Below are 19,676 nucleotides of genomic sequence, written 5' to 3'. Positions count from 1 at the left end.
CACCCCTCTGAGGCAGGAAAACAAAGGACCCCATAACGGACTGCTTCTCACAAGGACCTATACCCCCACTTTATGCACACTTTGTAAAATAGATCATGTATGTCCTCCCTGTGAAGATCAAGGAGTTCATGCTTCCTTTGAGTCTTCAACACAGTAGATAGGATCTAAGGAGTGACCGGACAGAGTCAAAAGAAGACTGTTTTCAAAGACCACTGACTCACCAAGACCCCTGGCTCCAGGGCGTAAGTGACTTAGGGAGGACACATAAGGCACTTCTCTTTGTTCCTGGAGCCTGAGAAGACAGGGCATCGGACCACAATCCCCAGAGCCCATGCAAAGACCAGACTCTCTTTCCTATTTCTTTCTGAGTCTCCCATACACTCTGCTATATCTGCTCTCTATCTTCAATAAACTCTGCTCTCACTTCCTCCTGGCTTGCTTTTGGTTTCCATTCTGCACCAAGCCAAGGGCCCTCTTGGCTGGTCCCTTAGGACCCCCTTTGGGTCCTTGGTCCCCTCTGAGGTCTGAACAGCCCCTGCAAACCCACCTGGCCCCCAGCCCTCCCCATGCTATAAGAAAGATTAGAGGATATTTAAAGAGATGTGAAAGGTGGCCGGACCTCCCGAATCCTAGTAGAAGAATTAAAATAAGATTTCAAACAAAACACTAGTGACAAAGGCAATTGTCTCTCTGTTTTTCTTCTCTGTCAGGAGCAAGTAATTGCTGATTTATCTCTTCTAATGATATTTTGGGTCTGGAAGATATCCTGGAGCTGTGGGCAGCTCTGGTAATAATATGATCTGAAGGTTTTAAGGGTCATTATTCACTTCCTGTGAAGAAAACGGTTAAGGTCAATTATTCAAAAGAAAATACATAGAAAAAAATTGTCACTCTCAGAGCAGAGGTGTGGCTAATGAAAATGGCTCCTATCATGGAAAGACCTCTTCTTTCCTCCCTTCCCCTCTTAAAGCCATAGAGTTTGGCCAAGGGAGATGGATAAGAGGGAGGTTCAGGGCCTTGCTGGAGAGACGAGGTGAAGGGGTGAGGGGACACCTACTCCTGGAGGGTGGCCAGAATGACCCTTCTTCCAGGATGCCTGCCCCAAACTGCTTCATCTCCCTTTGCCCGTTGGAATGTGAGTGGGTGTGTGTTGGGGGGGAGAGGGGGGTTGATTCTCAAGGAAAATAATGTTGCAACTGGGAGACAGTTGCCCCAGGACCAACGGTTTCCAAAGATGAAAACCCATGTCAGGGACTTACTTTGCTCACCACTCCGCTGAGGGCTCCCTGTTCCCATCCTGTGACAAGGCGATGCTCTAAGTTAGTTTCCTTACCCTAGCAAGACACACGTGTGACGTTCTAGGCAGAATGAGCAGATACGGCATCTGTGGGCTTGGTGCCTGCATTCTAAGGCAGAAGGTGACACAGAAGAGTGAGAATATGTCATATATAAACACCCTTCCTTCCTCAACAGCATCTGTGGGCTTCATCTCTGGGTAAAGACACTGCCTGACCTCCCCACAGGGGTGGTGAGCTAAATGATACTAAGTACTTTATAAAGGGGACAGGTCCTCTCCAGTGATGCAGTGGGATTTCTTAAGTAAGACTTGTATGACCTGCTGTATTCATTTGACACTTTGCCAGTTATTTGTCCAGTCTGGAGCTCAGGTTCCTCCATAAAATGGGGATGTTATCAGTACCTGCTTCAAAGGGTTATGGTGATGTTCAAATGGCTTCATATATGTGAAGCACTCAGAACAGTACTATCATTATTTGTATCAGTCAGCATAGCTGGGCTACTTAGCACTTTCATTTAACACATAAGAATTTATTCCTCACTCACGAAATTTGCTAGGGGCCCAATGACTTTCCAAAGCACCCTCCTTCCATGTGATGACTCAGGTTTATAGACAGTTTCTGTCTCGTGGCTCCTCTACCTCATGATAGAGAAAGGTGATGAATGTCTTTGAAGAAGGGAGGGGTCCCATGCAGCATTCATCTCTAGGGTCCCTGCTCCCTTTTCCATGCATCTGTGAGAAATGGAAGTGTAACCTACAGGGCCTTGGCCTTGTCATGATTAGACACTAAGACCTATCAGACAGATGTCCAGGGCTCTTGCACAGAAAGGATTATAATGTATAGATTCTGGAGAATGAGAATCTTGCTTTCAGTTCCTGCTCCAAGCAGAGGAAGATTGAGTTTTATCCCCTTCCCTATCGACACCCCCCAACCCTCTGTCTGTCACCTCAACAGAAAGCACCACTCCAGAAGGGCAGCAACAGCCCTCAGAGCAGAAACTGCTGGTCATGGCTGAAAGCCCAAGTGCAGACCCAGGGCACTTACATGAGAGACTGGGACACACAACCTAGGGCATCTCTAGCCTTTGGAAGCTCACATCCAGGCAAAGCAAAGCCTTCCTTAAAACTCAATTAGGAAAGACTTAGTACTTCCAAATTTTACAGTAAGTGAGCATAGAAGCAATTATGAAAGTTCAGTAATTAGGGTGTGGAATCCAGGAGCAAGTACCTTGGCATGAGAGCACCTACAGGTACAAAATCAAGAGTCCAGACTAGATTACAACTATTTCTTCAGCCTTAGAGATGACTGATAGAGAGTCGGAACCAGACCAGAAGCAGTAGTTACAATGCTCTGTAAGTATGTCAAATCTCCCTTAATGCCCAACATATAAGGTAGGTACTCTTTTATTCTTAACTAAGGCAGACACAGGTCACCCAACTTGCCCTAAATCTGGAGCAGGTCTGGTTATGACATAAACTTTCTAAATATGGCTTAGCTAGTTTCAATGAGTCCCCTCACTCTCTTGATCAGGGATGTGAGAGATCGGGCCTTCTAGGCACAGCGAGAGTGTGGGCCACGGATGGAGATACCCAACAGAAGTATTTGAATCACGTATTTGAGAATTCGAACTCTGACCTGGTGGGTTTCTGTAGTACCTTTACCTACCTGGCATGTCAAAGAGTGTACAATTAATGGTATTTCACCAGAATGTAGTGTTACAAATGGGTGTTGCTTCCTCTGCCCCTGAAGAGAAGCTCATGACTTCCACAGCCTGAAGCAGTTTCCATTCAATTGGTCCCTAAGTCCCTTGCTCACTGTCCTGCACGTGATCTTCCCATGGGTGCTTGAAAGCTCTGGGTCGGGTATGTTGGCAGCTTCAGGCCATGATAAATGAATGGGTTCCCATCACAATGCACACGGAAAAGTCCTCTGGGGCCTGGAGGGAATTGGCTCTCCCTAAAAGTCTCTTTTTCTAACTCAGAACAAAGTAGAGAGTCATTGAGGTCTGGGGAGAAGGCCATTAAACGCCATCCCTCCTAGGCTGGCGTGGAGGGGTCTGGTCTGACAGCAGTCGGTGTTTATCAGGAGTTTCAGGCATGTCTGGGCTTGTGTGGCCATTTATAGCACAGGCTGCCAGGTGTCTATTTCTGTGACAGAACAAAGGGTCTCCTGGGACAGAGCAAACCCACGGGAAGGAGTCCCATGTGCAAGGACGATGATAACTACTGGGTTGCTGGGGGCATGGCAGGGCCGCTAACTCCCCTTTGTCCTCCCGTCCGTCTCCATGAACTTGTTCCAATCTGAGCCTGGGAAGCAGGCATGGACAAGACCAGGAAGGAAAGCCTTCCGCCAAATCACCGTGAATTGGGGGTACCAACACAGGTAGAACATGTCTCCCTGAACTGGCGAAGATCCCAGTCTGATTTGGTACACTGGGGACTCCAGAACATTCTCTGCAACAGCACTGGCAATCCAGAGGCCTTGTGCTCACAGTAAAGGTGCACTTGGCAGGCCAGTGTGGACCCAAGGGACTGGGCATCCGAGGGAGCTTTGGTGGTAATGGGCAGTGGTTTTCTGGGTGACTTTGCAGGGGCTCTTGTTGGCTTTTTGGCACAGGCGTGGCACTGAGGCCTCAGCAGAAACCCCTCCAGGCCCCTCTCTATGCCAAGGGAAAAGTGGCACAGGGTGAGAGGGGAAGCCAGGGCATGCTATTTGTGCAGTTTCTGTGATTGTGACTTTTTACCCCAGATTTGGGGAAATCCCCATGCTGTAGTAGTCGAAGTCCACAGGTTGAGGGAGCATTCTTTTCTCCCCTGGCTCCAAGTGAGAGTGGAAGCTCTACAAGACCAAGCTCCAAGAGGCTACTACACCTCCCTAGAGGATCCTTTTCTGGGATAATTAGGGTAAGACTAAGACATGTGCATGCTCTCAGAAAGGCTATAAGGCAGTGTGCTGGGGCAAGATACCTTATTGTCCCTTCTAGCCAGTAGTCTTGATGTGCATGTTCAACATTCACTTGGGAGAGAGACCAAGCATTGCATGAGGGGTGAGCAGAATCAGTGCCAGGAGGGGTCAGTACCCCCTCGTTTGGGTGAGTCAATCCTCCATGTTCCCAAAGGTCCCCAGGGAGGCCGAACCACCCTGTCAAGAACCAGCACAGACATTGCTGAGCAGAACAGAAACTATGTGGGGAACAGGTGGCCCCTTTCAAAGGGAAGGCTCTTAAACGTCTGAAGATGTCTGGGACATACCTTTTGGAGGTCTTAGCCCCTTCAGTTCATACCTAGTGCATGTTCAAGTTAAGAGCAGGTCTGGAATGTCAGATTTTCTCTATTTCACTACATTTTAGTGCAGCCTCATTGAACCTGGCTGCCTGGCAGATCTCCCTTTCATCTAGCTCTAGGGGTACCACTGCCGCATCAGCCAGAAAGTGCTTTCTGGCTAATTTTCTGCTCCCTTGAATTCTACTTACTGATTTGTGAACCCATAGCCTCACCCTTGGGTTTTGGTTGAGGATACATATTTTTAAAATCATCTGTTTCCCCCTTGTTCGCCTTTCCATCCTTCAGTTGCTTGCCCTTCAAGCCCATTTGTCACATAGGTATAAAATAGTTTCCTTGAGGTTCAGCTTAATAGCACCGTTGCATATTGGATTTTGCAGAACTGCATATTAATTTCATACCTGTTTTTGCTGTACCTGCTGCACCAATAGATTCTGAAAACAAGTTTCTAAAATGAACACGTGGGGCGCTTGGGTGGCTCAGTCGGTTAAGCATCCAGCTTCAGCTCAGGTCATGATCTCACGGCTCATGGGTTTGAGTCACATGTTGGGTTCTGTGCTGACAGCTCAGAGCCTGGAGTCTGCTTCAGATTATGTCTCTCCCTCTCTCTCTGACCCTCTCCTGCTCGTGCTGTCTCTTTCTGTCTCTCAAAAATAAATAAAAAACATAAAAATAAATAAATAAAATAAACACGTATCTCTCAATGCATGTCCTCCTTTGATGACTGCCCCTACCTGTGTAACAGAAACCTTGATATTCTGGCCTTTCATGACCAAACCTCACCTCTTTTCCCACCATCCTCTCCAAGATTCCCTCCCATGTACTTTGCCCTATACCCACACTGAAATTGATAAACACTCCAGGATTACAATAAAAACCTCTTACAGACAAACACCCAGTTACCCAACAGCCTCCCAAAACACTGAATAAACTTCCTGATACATCTGGGAAAACAATGATGTGATAGCTCCAGCCCAACTCATAGTGCTAAATACTTACCAACTGAACATGCATCAGACCCAGTGCACAGTCCAGATTATCCACAGTCTCCTCATTGCTCAGCTCCCTTCTATCACCAGAGCAGCCCACTCCCCATAACAAATAGTGAGGCTCTCTGACAAGAGAATGAGGACATTACATTTCAGTGTTTGGGGCCCCTGGGTGGCTCAGTCAGTTAAGAATCTGACATCCAACTCAGGTCATGATCTCACAGTTCATGGGTTTGAACCCTGCATCGGGCTCTATACTGATTGCTCAGAGTCTGGAGCCTGCTTCAGATTCTGTGTCTCCCTCTCTCTCTGCCCCTTCCCTGCTCACATGCTCGCTCTCTCTCTCTCTCAAAAATAATTAAACATTAAGAAAAATTTAAACATCAGTGCTTGTACTCTACAGTCTTGTATAGCTGTCTAGTTTCTCTCTCTTCAATCCCTTGTTATGTTATGACACAATCTTTGAAAGCCCCATCTGATTTGGGACAGAAAAACTTTGATGTCTTCCAAGATACCCATGATGGAGTCACAGAATCTCCCCAGTCTTAACAACTGCAAAATTCAGCAAAATAGGTGATATGAGAGTTTGCAGTCATTGGGCGACAGGTAGCACAGAGCAGTAACCTATGAGAGAAGGGAAATAAATGAGAGGAATCTTACAATGGCCTCCGTTTATTGCTTGTAGAGTTTCCAGGCTGAGGTTCAGAGGTGAAGAGTCCCAACAGAGCTTGACAGTTTGGCTGCATTGAGTAGACAAAGTTCAAAGTTTAGAGAGGCCAAACTGGCTATAATTTTCAGGGCAAAATACCAGAGAGGAGGGAGCTTCACAGAGAGCTCCAAAAATCTGAAAAAGGGTCTGGTGGAGTGTGGGGATGAGGGCTCATCTGTATATGTTTGCAAGGATACTACCCAAGGCCAGGAAAAGAATTGTCACAAAAGAGTGGTGGTGGTGGTGGTGGGGCACCTGGGTGGCTCTGTAGGTTAGCATCTGACTTCAGTTCAGGTCATTATTTCATCATGGTTCGTGTGTTTGAACTTTGCGTTGGGCTCTGTGCTGAAAGCATGGAACCTGTTTTGGATTCTCTCCGTCTCTCTCTGTCCCTTCCCCGCTCTCTCTCAAAATACATAAATAAACTAATAAACTAAAAAAAAAAAAAGGAAAGAAAAATGTGGACATAAAGATCAATGGAGTTCACACAAGGCTAGAAAGAATTTGTGTTCTCATCAGCCAGGGTGGAAAGACCTTATAATACAGTGCGTATTGAGTAGAGATTTCAAAAGATGGGCCCTGGGGTGCCTGGGTGGCTCAGTCAGTTGAGCATCCAACTTCGGCTCAGGTCATGATCTCACGGTCTGTGGGTTCAAGCCCCGCATCAGGCTCTGTGCTGACAGCTAGCCCGGAGCCTGGAGCCTGCTTCTGATCCTGTACCTCCTTCTCTCTCTGACCGTCCCCTGCTCGCACTGTCTCTCTCCATCTCTCAAAAATGAATAAAAAAACCAGGAAAAATATTTTAAAAAAAGATGGGCCCTAACAAAAGATGAAAGAATTAAAAGAATTGAAAAATTTAAATTGCTCCCCAAACTCCAATAATATACAGAGGTAAACAACTTAATCCACAAAATTTGTACTCTTTAGTATACAATAAAAAATGATCAGGAATGCAAAGAGGCAGGAAAATGTGACGTATGACTCCAAGAAAAAAATAATAATATAAACAGATGTTTAGCAGACACAGATATTATGGAATTTAAGAAACAAAACAGATGAGCATGGGGGAAGGGAAGGAAAAATGAGATTTAAAAAAAAAGAGAAGGAGGAGACAAATCATAAGAAACTCTTAAATACAGGGATGCCTGGGTGGCTCAGTCGGTTAAGCGTCTGGCTTCAGCTCATGTCATGATCTCCTGGTTCGTGAGTTTGAGCCCCATGTTGGGCTCTGTGCTGACAGCTACTTCAGAGCTTGGAGTCTGCTTCAGATTCTGTGTCTCCCTCTCTCTCTGACCCTCCCCTGCTTGTGCTGTCTCTCTCTGTCTCTCAAAAATAAATAAAAAACATAAAAAATTTTTTAAAAAACTCTTAAATACGAAGAACAAACTAAGGGTTGCTGGTGGGGTGTTGGATGGGGGGATGGGCTAAATGGGTGAAGGGCATCGAGGAGGGCACTTGTTGGGGGGAGCACTGGCTGTTATATATAAATGATAAATCACTAAATTCTAATCCCGAAATTATTATTACGCTGTATGTTAACCAAGTTAAATTTAAATAAAAAGAAATAATGAAAAAGTCGCAGATATTAGAATTAGCACACAAGGCTGTTAATGCAGCTATGATAAATATACTCCCAAAGGCACCTGGGTGACTCAGTCAGTTAAGCATCTGACTCTTGATCTTGGCTCAGGTGCATTTGTAACAAGTTTGCAGGCAATGCTGATTTTGGTCCAGGGACTACATGAATCAAAACACTATAATGGTTTTAGAAGACACAACCAATGTTACCTTTCTCTGTACACTATCTCTCACACCCAATATGGTGCTGGCCAAACGAGATGCTTTATGTATATTTTTTGTAGATGCATATGAATACATTCATTCATTAAAACATAGTCTACTAGTACCCTTAGAAATCATTATTTCCAAATAACCCTGCACGGCAGAGTACCTATGGAAAAAAAAAAACCCAAGAAATATTGAAGTTTTTATTATTTATACCTTGTGATTTTCTTTTGCCCCCAAATAACTTTGAGACCATTTTAAAAGTTAAAACACCAAACAGGACACTTAAAAATAAAAAAATTGAGTAATAATAATAAAAGCAGTTTCAAGAAGTAGGTAAGTAGATAGGTAGAATAACATTTCTGAAATCAAAGACAAAAAGTGGCTCTGTGCTTCAGAACCTAAAGCAAAATGATGAATACCTTGGGCAGCAGAGTTAATTAAAGAAGTTAAGGGAGAGAATTGGTCTGAGTCCTTTTTAATTTATCATCTAAGGGCGGAAAATGGGAGCCCATGGTGCTGTGCTGATATGACTCTTAGACCTTCGAAGGAGTTTTGAAGAATGCATATCAAATTATTAAACATTTTAAAATATATTAAAGATTATTAAATAAATTAAATATATTAGGTCTAATATGCTGAAAGTGGACAGAGTGGTTCCTGGTTTCTATGGCTCATCCTGTTGGGCAGACATCCACGTGCTCACAGAGGTGTCAGGTCCCTGGGCTTCATGAAACCCACTGCTCCAAGGCTCTCACAGTTTTTCCCAGCCTGGTTGGTAGGCGTTGTCCCTAAGAGACTCAACAAAGTTCAGTTTCTGAAACCTCCCTGTAGGGGCCTGACCGAGGCTCTGCTCAGCTATCTCCTCACGTGACATCTTGTCTTTCTAATCACGAATAGCAAGCTGGATATGGGCAATTATGCCTATTGTCAACCCCATTTACAGGTGAGACTCCTAAAGGTCAGAGTGGTTGGTGATACCTCCAGTCTCTGCTGAGCCAGGGGGACCCTCGCCGTAGCCTCATCTGGAGCCCAGTGTCTCTAGAAACCATGTCAACTCCAACTGGATTTCAACAGCATTGTATTTCTTGATTTAAGAACACTGTCTATCTATTTTTGTGTCAATGTTTGCAAGTTTGACAAATGCCAACATAAAAAAAACCCACAAAGAGAAGTATATTTTTGAGCGGGGAAAAAAATGCTCATCATGGCTGAGACAGAACTTAGCAAACTTTCAATATTGGCTCTAAATACAGTATCAAACTGTTCAGCTCCTTCTACAATAGTCTTGTGCTGGGACACGGAGAAAACCCTGTTTACCATCTCTTCCTCCCTCACACTGGGCTTCTTAGGGAGTGTCACTTTTTAACAAAAGAGCCATCATCAATTTCAGGTCAGGAGAAGTAACGAGTCATTGACTCTATTTTTTCAAAGAGACTGAAGAATTTTTGTTTCTGATATTCTACTCATAAGTGAGTGGATATGTATTAGAAAGTAGAATTAAGAATTTACTTAAAGTTATGTGTTTTCCATTTCTTATAAAATATGCAGGATTTGGGCATTTCTATCATGGTTCTATTAAGGACAAAGAACAGATCTTTTCTGTCTTTTCCTGTGAAGGCAGATCTCCTGCACAGAAGATCTGTAGCCTGGTTGGGCAAATCTAGGTTGTCCCTTGTGGCTTAACCCGGGGCCACCTCCCCAGTGATTAATGAAACTGTAGGGAACCAGCTCTGGGTCAGCTGGGTTGAACATTTCAAGACATAATCGATTTTCTTTGTCAGTTTCTCTGCTTTATCTGATTACAAACTCTTTCCTCTCTAAATATCACTTTACATAATAATCAGGCAGGAGATTTGCTCATTCATCACTCCCTCCTTCTGCAATAACTTTTATTCTGTAGTATGTGATACAGGTAAATCAGTCCTCCAAAACCCCTGGCTGTGTGATCTGTGAACTAATCATCATGGGGATGCTTGAAGCCACATTTCTAGGAAGTCTGGGAGGTAGTGGTGGAGGCCGGTGAGAGGATGTTTAGACTTAAATGGTGCTCATATTTCCTTTGGCAACAAAGCAGAGTTTGTTTCTCTTATGAATTCTTGATTGAGGGTCTCTTAGGTTCTAGGTCCTCTTCATACATGATGTTGTCTTAAGTATTACAAGACCCTCAAAGGGAGCGGTTATCCTGACTTTTACAGCACAGAAATTTGAGGCTTAGTGAGGAAAAGCAAGCTGCCCAGGGTCATTCATGTCTGATTGATTCCAAGGTGCAAGCCTTTTACACCTCCCTACCTAGATGTCCTCCTGTTTGTCCCTGCTCCTGGAGCTCGTGGGTCTAGGGGCCGGGTTCCTGCAGTGTCTCCTTCTTCCTGACTCATTGCCTGCTCCCAAAGTCGGTGCAAATAGAAGATCCATTCTGACTCGTGCCTGCCCTTGGTGTCTAAAGGCCCTCGAGCCTCTCTGTGCGCACCTTTCTTCTCAGCCGCGTGAGAAGCTTCCTGAAAGCAGGGACCCCTTGTGTCCAAGAACTCCAGGCACATGCTGGGTGCTTGATAGTCAGGGCGCTCAGCCACCTACATAGGCCATTCCCCCCCCCCCCCCCCCCCCCCCCCCCCCCGTGACTGACTTCAGTACATTTATGTGCTCCTGAGGTGGATTTTAATTTTATCAATGTTTTTACCTTCTCTGTTTTAGAAGTTGCTTTAGCCCCTTCCCGAGTTTTGTGTTCTCTTTCTGGAGATCACCTTGAACCTTTCCTCCTCAGCCTGCTCTGGGTTACCTCTGAGGGGAAACTCTGAGCCCAACAAGAGGATGTAAACATTGATGCAGCTGCTGGACCAAGATCTCTGTGTCTATGTCTGGCCACTGTAGGCCAGACAGAATCAAAGGCCCAGGGTCGGTTACAAAGTGCCACTAACCTGTTAGGCTGCCGTGACAAGCACTCCTGGCAGGCTTACACAACAGGCATTTGTTGTCTCACAGCTCTGGAGGCTGGAAGTCAAGATCAAGGTGTGAGCAGGGCGGGCCCTGCTCCCTCTGAAGGCTCTAGGCCTCTGTCCTGGCTTCTGGTCCTGCAATGTTTTTAGGTGCCCTGTGTGCCTATCTCTGTGTCCAAATTTCCTTTTTATTATGGACACCGGTGGGGAGGGGGGAGCTGGGTGACCCAGGAGACTAAGTGTCTAACACTTTATTTCAGTTCAAGCCATGATCTCATGGTTTGTGAGATCAAGCCCCGCATTGGGCTCTGTGTTGATGACACAAACCTGCTGGGGATTCTCGGTCTCCCTCTCTCTCTCTCTGCCCCTCCCCACCTCAAAATAAATGAAAAAACATTAAAAAAAAAAAGGCTCCCAGTTACACTACATCCAGGACCACCCCATTCCAGTGTGATTTCATCTTCTACATCTGTAATCTCTATCTCCAAGTAAGGTCCCATTCTGAGGTGCTGAGGTCCCATAGTAAGTCTGGAGGGACACAATTCTACCCATAACAAAGTCCATGTCTGGAGAGGACAATTTCTGAGTCCAGTGGTGAAAGCAAATTAGGGCTCAGGGGACATGGGTCGGGAGATGGTACAGAAATAAGATGAACTTCCCTGAGGCCCCACAGGACTGATTCTCCATGTCACTGCTTCAGGGCACAGCAAGGTTTTAAAGAGGCAGCAAAGGGTCAAATGCAGTCCTCCTGTAAGGCTGGGGTGTGCTGGCTGGTCTTGAAGTGTTCCCTCAGGTCAATGTCATTTAACACACATTTCCTGGGCTCTTGCTATATGCTAGGAGCTGGGTACACTGTCGTTGGACCCAAAAAGCTCACAGGTTTATGGTTTAAAGAGGTTACATTACAGGGTGTCTGGGTGGCTCAGTCAGTTAAGTGTCTGACTTCAGCTCAGGTCATGATTTCCCAGTTTGTGAGTTTGAGCCCCTGGTCAGGCTCTGTGCTGATAGCTCAGAGCCTGGAGCCTGCTTCCGACTCTGTGTCTCCCTCTCTCTCTGCCCTTCACTCATGCTCTTTCTCTCTCAAGAATAAATAAACATTAAAAAAATTTTTTTAATAAAATAAAAGAGGCAACATTCTTATCATGTTCAAAACCAGTTATATTCTTTTTCTAACCACATGTATGTCTTGAGTGAGACAAAAAGCTAAAAAACAGTGAAACCAGCAGCCTGGTGCTAAAATTGCAGAACAAAATCTGTGATATGTCAGCTTTCTCTCAGTTTCAGAACAAACAGCAGTGGGCTAATACGGGACAAGGCACGGGGGCAGGGGCTGCTTAGAGATGGGAGTCAGATCTTGGGGTCCCTCTCCACAGCTCATTTCACATTTAAAGAAATGTCTCTGTTCTTAGGCCCTGCAGATGCCAGCAGGTAGCCAGTTTACATGTTGCTTGAGGTTCAAGGAAGGGTCTCTCTGCTCAAGGCTGCTAGAATTTACAATCATCAGTTTGCAGGGATTTATATAATACAGTCTTAATAATACAGCTGAATTGAATACAGTGCATGTTGTTGGGAAAAGCTTGGGTTTGAGAGCCAGATACCTTCATCTCCGGTCTGCCATCACATTGCCGCTAGGCAGCCTGCTCCAGGAGGTTGAGTCTGCTGTTTCTTAGAGGCAAAATGGAAATCATAATAACAACTTTCAGGAATTACGATGATTAGAGAAGATCATACATTAAAGAGCCTCGTCCAATCCCAGCACATGGCAGGCACTTATCCTAATGTTCCCTGGGCTTGCACAAACAAGTGCACCTCTCTCTATTGGAGTTTCACAAGAGTGTTGGTGGTGAGCCAGAGCTGGGAAATGGGGGCCCAGGGTAGGAGATGGGCCAAAGAGGGGTGCAGACTCAGAGAAGTGGAGCCACAAGGCTCTTCCGGGTGAACAGTTCAGCCACATCATCAGGACCATGGACAGAGCAAGGCCATGAAAGCAGCGAGGCTGAGACCGCAGGTATGTCTAAACTTCCCAAATAACGTTTTGCATCCATCTGTTTCTATTCACCCATTGCCACTGTCTGAGATCTGGGCACCTGGGATCCTCTAAAGGCCTACTAACTCATTTCCCACCTCCCTCACTTTTGTCCATCTGCTCCCCAGCTCTGCAGAAAGAAAGATCCTCCTGGGTTTACAGCCCTCATGACTGCTCATTGTTTTCAACACAAAGTCACATTTCCTCCCATGGTTTATAATGCTTGATGGATCTGATCCCTCACATCCTGCCACCTAGCCTCCTTGATGACAACCGTGCTGAAGACACTCAGTGCCTCCACCTTTCTTTGTACTCAGTGGTCTCTGGGCCTTTGCACATTCTGTTTCCCATGCTTACAGCACTCTTACCCCTCATCTTGTTTTCCAGTGTCTTCTATTCATCTTTCAGACTCCTGATTATACATGTTTCTTCATCTGGGAAGTCCTCCTTGCCTACCTGCCCAATCTCAGTCTGAATTGCTAACCACTCTAGTCTTTAAATTGTGTGAAGACACTTCACACAGTAGAGAGCATACAGTGGCATTCAATAATTGTTTGTTGAATAAGTAGGTCTCCCTGGCAGAGGTGCTGCAGGCTCACTGGCAGATAACATTGACATAATTTTCTAGAAGCTCTCAGCTAGGTTTTTCCCACCTGTGCCAGTCAAGATTCCAGCAAGAAAGAGATGGCTTCAAAAAAACAGGGTCATCTAGAAGAGTGTGACCAAAGGTTTTATAAAGGTATAGACAGAGTCAAGGGAATCCAATAAAGGAGGGCAAAACACCTGCCCTGGGACCAAGGACAGCAGGAAGTCACTACCTACTCAAGCCTGATGGAAAAGGAGGAGAAGAGAGTTACAGAAACTCAGAGCTGTAACTCAGGGGAGAGACCTGCTGTGTAAGAGCTGGGACTTTGGGGAAAGGAATTCAGCCACTGCTCATCGGAGCCTTCCTGTCTACCTCCTCCTTCTCACTCGTGCCTCCACTGGCCAAGTCCAACAGGTAGCCAAGGACAAGGAGCCCGGTCAATGTGGTCATAGACCTGTGGGCTCCAAGCAGAGTGGAGAAAGATGGTGGATGATTGTAGGGAGAAACAGAATCTCAACTTGTTCTAATGACTTACCTAATAGTCTGTCCTAAGCTGTTACAGGTAAAGAACTTCACCTGCTGTTGTTAATGTTTCTATCCCTTGAAATGGAATGATGTTGACCTGCCAATTGAACACAGATTCAATAGAAATGACTTTAAAAAGATTTTCATTGAATCGAAAGGATTAAGTTTTTTTTAAACTTAGTTCTATTTGGACTCCATGTCTTATTTGTCATCTAATAAAAGTAGATTTAAATTTTTATTTTCAGTTTTAAAAATCTGCTTTGAGATTTGTCCCATCTCTGAGATATAACTCAGCCTCCAATGTGCAAGTGAATTTTCCCGGTGCCAGATGGGCTAAGGTCTGAGCAAGGGCCTTTGGTGTGGACCAAGAGGCATCTCTTCTCCTGGGGTGTAGAACATCTCAACAGGGACACATGTGAATTTCCCCACCGTCTGTCCATCGCTCATGAAAATTAGATGTCAGACTCAGAGAGAGCTTGCAATTTGAGGATTAATGTGTTGTCACATGGAAGATGTCCGTATGGAGTCTGGACTCTTCCTGCCTGAACAGACGCATGCTTTTTCACTTGTCAATCCATAAATAGCTTCCTGTCTGCTGACCCCCGGTGTGCTAGGATAATTCAAAAGTCAGACAGCGTGCAAAGGCTCACTGTGTGTGGTAAGTGCTCCCAACACCATCTGCTTTTGTCTGTATTTAGGTGTCTCATTTGTTAGCTCAGAGCACTAACAAGTTAAGGTTGCAGGGCCAGATGCTACCCAGGCCTCATCTCATCTAAAGTAAACCTAATATCCCAACAGAATTAGAACTATAGCTGAAGACTTTTGCATTGGCCACCTCTGCGTTCTTCACCAAGCTCAAAGTTCTTTACTTTAGGGACTTTGGCTTTGAATAGTCCCTCATTTGTGTGATGTAGCACCAGCTCTGTTTCAGGACTGCTTTGGTAGACCACAGACACCTCTGCATAGGGCCAGTCACAGCTGCCCTAGCTGGGAGACCCGTGCATAGTGTGCATGCTATGAACTGCAAGGATGTGTCTCCCCTGAGTCACATGTTGAAGCCCTAATTCCCAGGGTGATGGCATTAATAAGTAGGGTTTTTGTGAGATAACTAGGTGGCGTCTTCACAATGGGTTTAGTTCCTTTAGAAGAAAAGACCCAAGAGAGATGATCTCTTTCTTTACTATTCAGGGACATCGCAAGATGGCTGCCATCTGCATGCAAACCGGGAAGAGGGCCCTTACCAGACCCTGGATCTGCCTGGATGTGAACTTCCAAGCCCCCAGAACTGTGAGAAATAGATGTGTGTTGTTTGAGCCAGCCATCGTGGTAGCTTGAACTGACTAAAACAGTGTGTATATGGGCTACATATATGATGGGCACTGTGTTAAATTTTTTTCTAAGATTCCTCAAGTGAAGCAATTTGCATCTGGTTTGTTAATCTATGACTCTAAAGAAGCTGTGTCTGTCCAGGAGAATGGGCCAAATATATATATAAATGTTGGAGCTCTTATTTCCATGTTGGCTTTTCATTCAGAATGGCGTCTGTGGAAGAAAAACTGCATAAGAAATGTGGGGAGCAAAGCTGGGGAAGGGAGAAGGAGGAAAAGAAGGGGGTAGTGTCGGAGTGCACATGTTGGGCAGGTGTCATTGCTGCAAAGAGAGGCCAAGGCCATGTGCATAGAGTCTAGAGCAAGACCAACATTACAGCCTCAGAACAACAGGATGCAGTGAGCTCAGTCTTCCCAACTGATGAAGGCAAGTCCAGAAACTGAGGGGCAGTGGGAGTTTGCTGTCAGGACCTACAGGGGTGTGTGGGGAGAGCAGGCACCAGTGAACCTGGAGGGTGCACAAGAAGTGTCTCTGATGGGCTGGGGCTCCTGGTGAAGCCCCCACATCTGAAACTAACCAGCATAAGACAAAACTGGAAAGGGTGGGGGTGATGTGGGGTTGGAGTCTTGGAGACCGGACTCCATCCCAGATCTATACCAACGGCTATGATGACAGGAGTTCCTGATCTTCCCTGAACCTCCATTTCTTCCTCTGTAAGACAGCCTTCCTCAAAAGCCTCTAGGAAGGGCTGAAGGTGACCTCACAGTGGGTTCTCCGTAAATGGTAGCAGTTGCCATTATCAATACAGGAGTCAGTGAGCTGTGTAGGGTAGATTTTCCAGAATCCACAAGTGTTTGCTCATGCAGAAAAGAAAGTATAAATGTTTCCAGTCATGTGTTCCAGTGACATTTATTTTATTTCTTTAATTAAAATTTTTATTTTAATGTTTATTTTTGAGAGAGACAGAGACAGAACGTGAGTGGGTTAGGAACAAAGAGAGAGGGCGACACAGAATCTGAAGCAGGCTCCAGGGTTCAAGCTGGCAGCACAGAGCCCGTTGCGGGGTTCGACCTGAGCTGAAGTTGGATGCTCAACCAACTGAGTCACCCAGGCACCCCCCCCCCGGGTGACATTTATTATAAAGCATTGCTATGTCTGGGGGGCTGTGAGCCCAAGCATGGCTAAGCCCCAGGCTTACCTGATGAAGCTCCACAGGCATGGGGAGTGTCCTGGGGTACAGGGAAAACATCCCCACTCCTCCGTCTCCCCAGAGTCAGGCTAAGTCTGGAGAGGTGGGACAAGAAAGGCTATAAACAGCCAAGCAGATCAATAAACAATGCACCCCATTAAAAATGTTTTTCATTATTTGGGCCTCCAGTTAAACAGAGTAAATGTAATTTTCTCTAACCACCACCTTCCTCAAGGTCAAAAGTGTATACCGCTCCTCTATGTCCCTCCAGAAGACGCGTCTCAGATGTCACAGGTCTGCCACTATGAAGAAGGCATGCGGCATGGTCTTGTCTTAGGTCTTAGGGAAGCTGATTCTAGGGCAGTGGGGTTTCTGAGATGAGTTCTGTAGCACCTTTGAGTGAAGTTGGCTGGGTGGGGTTGTGTGGAACTTGCCTGCTGCCAGCACCCTTGCGGAGACCCTAGGTTTATAGTCCTGTAAATATGGTGGGTGACACTTTCCCAGACTTGGAAAGCTGCCCCTATCTAGCTCTTGGGAGTGAGAACCCTGCTCCACCATGTTTCTGTGGGACAGGCCAATATGGCGCTGCTCTCGGGCCTGGGCAAGAGGGGCCCCTGTTGTGTGACCTGGCCTCGGAGGGGGCCCTGCATGTCACAAACGTAGGGACAATAACTCTTTGAAGAATATGACACCTCTGTCACTGAGGACCCAATGCACCATGCTGGCTCAGCACTTCCCCAACTACAATTCCCATTCAGGCCCCAGCAAGACACCTGGCTCTCATGTCCCATGGCTCAGATACTGAGCAGCTTTGCATGCTGACTGCAGAGAAGGACAGTTCCTCAGAGCTGTGGAAGTTTCTAGAGAAGAGAAAGATAAATTAATTAAGTTGTCAGATCCTTCCTCTTTGCATAACTGCGGTCGATTCTTGTATGGCAAAATCTCCTTTCTCAGGGGTGCTGAAGCCTGTTTCCTTGCTTCTCCCACATTCTGATTCCCGGCTCCAGGCCTCATGCTGGCTAGTGCAGGTTCACAGCAGAGACCGTAGAGGTGCCCAGTAGGGAACATTTTGACTCTGGAACTCTCCTAGGGCTCTAGGTATAGGTGGAAAGTCAACATGTGCCAGATAATGACATGGAGTCTCAACTTTGGCAATGAGATGGACATCGAATGCTAGAATTGTAAATGGCTTTATGTTATTTTTAGTATTTTATAAGGTTTAATCAGTTTTAAAAATATACATAAAAGTTGCATTTTTGTTAGTAATTTTGACTTACACTTTTGATATTCATGAATTGTAACGTATTTGCTTTTAAAATTCCTAGATGACTTTGCATACTTTAAGGGGGAAGTAAGTGTTCTGAAGATAGAAACGGATTTGAATTTACATTTTTTATGAACTGACATTCAGATAGCAGACACTTCAAATACAGTTCTATATATTTTTTTCAATCCTTGGAGCGAATCATTGTGCATGAGTGAGGTTGAGATTGCAGTAGGTAAAGAAGTACAAAAATAGGGGAGCCTAAGTGGCTCAGTCAGTTAATCATCTGACTTCAGCTCAGGTCATGATCTCACAGTTCATGGGTTCGAGCCCTGCATCAGGCTCTGCATTAACAGCACAGAGCCGTTTTGGATCCCTTGTCTCCTTCTCTCTCTGCCCCTTCCTTGTTCTCTCTTTCTCTCAAAATTAAATAAACATTACAAAAAAAGAAAAAATACAAAAATAGAGCTCAAAAAAGCAAAAATGAAAATCTACAATCCATTTATATTTTTAAAAACTGGAACCAATGAAATTTAGCCTACCTCTGGTGAGCCTGCTTCACATCAAATATACAAATAAGATATAACCAATTCTGTATTTAATGAAGATTTAATGAGTAATCAAAACAACGAGGCTGTAAATAGAACTTTATTTCTACTCTTGTTAGGGCCAATAAATGTTTATGGTAGTCCTGGCTGCTCAAAGACTTATTTTTTTTAATTAATTAATTTATTTTGAGAGAGAGCATGGGAGAATGACAGAGGGAGAGGGAGAGAGAGAATTTCAAGCAGGTTCTGCGAGGTCTGACTTGGAGCTCGATTTCAAGAATGGTGAGATAATGACCTGAGCCAAAATCAAGAGTGGGACACTGAATGGACTGCGTCCCCCAGGGGCCCCCTGGCTGCTTACACTCTTGTCATCAAGCCTGCACCTCCTGGGGGTCCCTCAGCAGAGCAACCCATGTTCAGAACCTGGGACTTACCACCAGATCACCAGGCCACCACCCACTGGATCAAATTCTTCCTCAGACAATTTCAATTCAAGTCTTCCAGAGACTCGGTTCTCCAATAGCACATTCTGGTAAGAATGAGAGTGTGATACATAATCTCAAAGTTTCTAGCACAGTGGCTGGCATGAAACAGACCTTAACAATGCTCTTTAACTTTACCTGGAAATCAGCAACAAGCTGGCGATTCGCCCACTTGCACTCCCGTGGGCAAGAGGGGTTACCCGTTCTTTAAATATATGTGTGTGGAACATCATTGTGGCCCACACGGAAAGGGACTGGGGGCATCAACAAGGACCTTGGCCTCAGGGGGTGTGGTTAGTGGGGAAGGCAGATGTGATTCAAAGAATCAGGCAAGGTGACAGAAGAGAAAACCAGAAAACGGGACTGCTCATCACAGACAGACCCAGAGCGAGAGCCACCTGGAGGAAGGAGCAGGTGGTGACTGCATCCTCCCCCTGTCCCCAAGAACCTGACCTTCTTTATCCCTCTCCTCCTTTCTGATGGTCACTCTCCCGGCTGGTCTGCCTTCTCCTCTCTCCCTCCTTCTGTAAGCCACCCCTGTGGTTTTATGTGCAGGAAATGTGAAATTTTTATTAAGAAGGGGCAGAATTCAAATAAATGGACATTAGAGGAGGGAGACTGCATCACAGAAGCTTGTGTTAAAAAAAATAATAATAATCACGACGACTGTCCTTGTCCTTGGAGAAACTGGCTTGTGCCTTGGTGTATGAGAAGTGGCTGCCTGGGGAA

General features: G+C 45.5%; 4 long non-coding RNA genes across 4 annotated transcripts; all 4 read right to left on the bottom strand.

Annotated features, from left to right (window-relative positions):
- Positions 1 to 682: 682 nt before the first annotated feature.
- LOC115290843 lies at positions 683 to 3,373 on the bottom strand. Its single transcript, XR_003908252.1, has 3 exons — positions 2,964 to 3,373; positions 1,260 to 1,406; positions 683 to 830 (listed from the first exon to the last, which is right to left on the bottom strand). It is a non-coding gene; the product is annotated as an uncharacterized LOC115290843 (long non-coding RNA).
- Positions 3,374 to 6,224: 2,851 nt separating this feature from the next.
- Positions 6,225 to 11,032, bottom strand: LOC115290842. The gene is made up of 2 exons (XR_003908251.1): positions 10,981 to 11,032; positions 6,225 to 6,308 (listed from the first exon to the last, which is right to left on the bottom strand). It is a non-coding gene; the product is annotated as an uncharacterized LOC115290842 (long non-coding RNA).
- Positions 11,033 to 12,534: 1,502 nt separating this feature from the next.
- LOC115290840 lies at positions 12,535 to 16,819 on the bottom strand. Its single transcript, XR_003908249.1, has 3 exons — positions 16,663 to 16,819; positions 14,146 to 14,232; positions 12,535 to 12,663 (listed from the first exon to the last, which is right to left on the bottom strand). It is a non-coding gene; the product is annotated as an uncharacterized LOC115290840 (long non-coding RNA).
- A 609-nt stretch (positions 16,820 to 17,428) lies between these two features.
- On the bottom strand, positions 17,429 to 19,132 carry LOC115290841. The gene is made up of 3 exons (XR_003908250.1): positions 19,086 to 19,132; positions 18,900 to 18,994; positions 17,429 to 17,513 (listed from the first exon to the last, which is right to left on the bottom strand). It is a non-coding gene; the product is annotated as an uncharacterized LOC115290841 (long non-coding RNA).
- Positions 19,133 to 19,676: the final 544 nt, after the last annotated feature.

Source organism: Suricata suricatta, chromosome 4 (genome assembly GCF_006229205.1).
Source record: "Suricata suricatta isolate VVHF042 chromosome 4, meerkat_22Aug2017_6uvM2_HiC, whole genome shotgun sequence".
In the NCBI taxonomy this organism is placed as follows: domain Eukaryota; kingdom Metazoa; phylum Chordata; class Mammalia; order Carnivora; family Herpestidae; genus Suricata; species Suricata suricatta.
This window is presented reverse-complemented; position numbering and strand designations above follow the sequence as displayed.